Source organism: Etheostoma cragini, chromosome 4, assembly GCF_013103735.1.
Source record: "Etheostoma cragini isolate CJK2018 chromosome 4, CSU_Ecrag_1.0, whole genome shotgun sequence".
NCBI classification, from domain to species: Eukaryota; Metazoa; Chordata; class Actinopteri; order Perciformes; family Percidae; genus Etheostoma; species Etheostoma cragini.
The window spans coordinates 23,233,402-23,235,821 of NC_048410.1; the positions used below are offsets into that span (position 1 = coordinate 23,233,402).

The 2,420-nt window shown below is 40.0% G+C and overlaps 1 long non-coding RNA gene across 1 annotated transcript in view; it reads right to left on the bottom strand.

Moving 5' to 3' along the window:
• Nucleotides 1-1,639: 1,639 nt before the first annotated feature.
• The window catches only part of LOC117943620, a 10,869-nt gene continuing 10,088 nt past the window's right edge, over nucleotides 1,640-2,420 (bottom strand). The window contains exon 3 of the long non-coding RNA XR_004656396.1: nucleotides 1,640-1,649. This is a non-coding gene — a long non-coding RNA (uncharacterized LOC117943620). The remainder of the gene's footprint in view (nucleotides 1,650-2,420) is intronic.

Here is a 2,420-nt window from a genome sequence, read left to right on the forward strand (position 1 = left end):
ATCAAGCCAAACTTTGGAAAGCTCCTGACAAACTCCACACAGATAAAGAAAAACGTGTTTTTCTCAAGATTAATCACAAGGGATATCTTTCTGGAGAGGGACCACCAATATCTCTAATTTGTGTATTGTATTGCAAGTTTGTCCACCAGATGCTGGCCTGCGCTCCCCACACCAGACTCATGTGTATGTTCAGAGACAGAGCCTTCAGTGTTGCAGCCCCGTCCCTCTGGAGCACCCTCCCTGCAGATATCTGCAATGATACATTCCTGGTTAGGTTAAAAAAAACAAAATAACACCACCTGTTTACCATAGCCTACAACCTCCCCTAGCTCTGTTTCCCTCGTAATTCTAGTAAAAGTACTAATACCAGGCTGTAAAAGTACTATGTTACTAGTAAAAGTCCTGCATTGAAAATGTTACTTAAAGGTCCCCTGACATGGTCAGCATCTTTGGATGCTTTTACATAGACCTTAGAGGTCCCCTAATCCTGTACTGGGGGGACAAAGGTGGAGGCTGGGGGGTTGGCCTGACCAACTGCCACTTTGCTTATTTGAAAGCCATGATGTGTCTCTCTCATGTCTCTTTCACCTTATGACCTCATAAGGGGCTATATTCCAAATCGGCCCAGATGAGCTTTCATTTTCTCAAAGGCAGAGCAGGATACCCAGGGCTCAGTTTACACCAATCCCCATTACTAGCCACTGGGGGACCATAGGCAGGCTGGGGGAATGCTTGTTAACGTAAAATAAAATCCCATAAAGTGAAATGTTTATGCCCTTGGGCCTTTAAGTAAAAGTTTGTAAGTATCATCAGGAACGATCAATCAATTCAGATAAATCCTCATATTTCCAAAACTGGAATTGATCCAAACAGTTCTGTCAATCAACTACGCTTTTCATTAGCTAATTGTGTATTTTAATTTATGATAAAACATTATTTTTGGTGTGCAAAAATCATATTATGTAGAGTAACTAGTAACTAAAGCTGTCAGATGAATGTAAATAGTGATGTAAAAAGTAAAATATATCTCTCGGAAATGCAGTGGAGTAGAAGAAAAAAGTGTCATGAATGAAAAAAGTATACCTCAAAGTACCTAAAATTTGCACTTAAGTACAATAGTTGAGTTAATGTACTTAGTCCACGAGTCCACCACTGGTCTGTATTCTGAGATCTTAGAACATATGTCAAGTCTCTTTTACAGCAGGAACACAGACTCTTGGATGAGTATGAGATTGGGACACAGTCCATGTCAGTTTTACTGCAGTTTGCCCCTCATGTATCGCACGCACACGCACGCGCACACACACACACACACACACACACACACACACACACACACACACACACACACACACACACATTTCCAGTTGTGTTGGCCCACACCTGTTGCATGACAGTTAAAGGGAAATTCTGTCCAGATGTAGCAACTTAAAGTGTTGTTCTTTATCTTACATATAAACTGAGTGATGCTCAGATTGCGATCTGCCTTATTTTAATATTGCCAACTGAAAAAAAGGCTTCACTGCACGCAGGATGCAAAAACATCCGTCATTTATTCTCACATTCAGCCTTTAGGACATATTTTTCATAAAATAGATAAAAGATTCAGATAACTTCCCACTCAGTGTTTTGGTCTACACAAAGGCATTCTGCACTGTATTTTGACCAAATAAGTACTTCCAGTTCCTCCTTGTCAGGCGGGAACATCAAAACGGTTGTCAAACGTTTTACTGCCAACAGAGCTGATTGTGGATTTAATGTGCATTTCAATATTTGTTTAGGAGGGCGTGGATGAACTGGGAAGCAAAAAAAAAACTGCCTTATTGTGGGTAATAATTTATCCCTGTGGTGTTTATGACCTAATGGCTCTCCATATTTGAACAACAAACACGATCAAACATGAACCGGATATCCTGTTCATTTTTAAAGTAGGTGACAAATAAAACTCACTTTGCAATAGAAACCACTGTATATACAATTACTGCATATATAAATATAGTAAAATACGTGTGTTTCGACTGTATATTACTGTTTCCGTTGTCAGGTACTTGTAAGTGAGAGATAATGGCGAGGCGAATATAACCCCTTCAAACTGATTCAAGACCCCTATCACCCTGTTCCACTTATTACACGGCTACTTACCAAATAAATCAACAATTTGACACAAAATATTGATTTTAAATGGGAGTTTATTGACTGAAATACGATTTTATTGCTTCTGCTTAAGAAAATAGTCCGGTCTATCTCTACGGTTGGGATCCTGCGTTCATAGCAACGTGAACTCTTTAGCTAGCTGTTTAATGCAACCCTTCGTCTATTACTCAACACCACCTTACGGGCTGTATTATGGCGGTTTTCCACTGCGTGGTATCTACTTGACTCGCCTCGGGTCTACTCGCTTTTTTTGGTTTTCCATTACG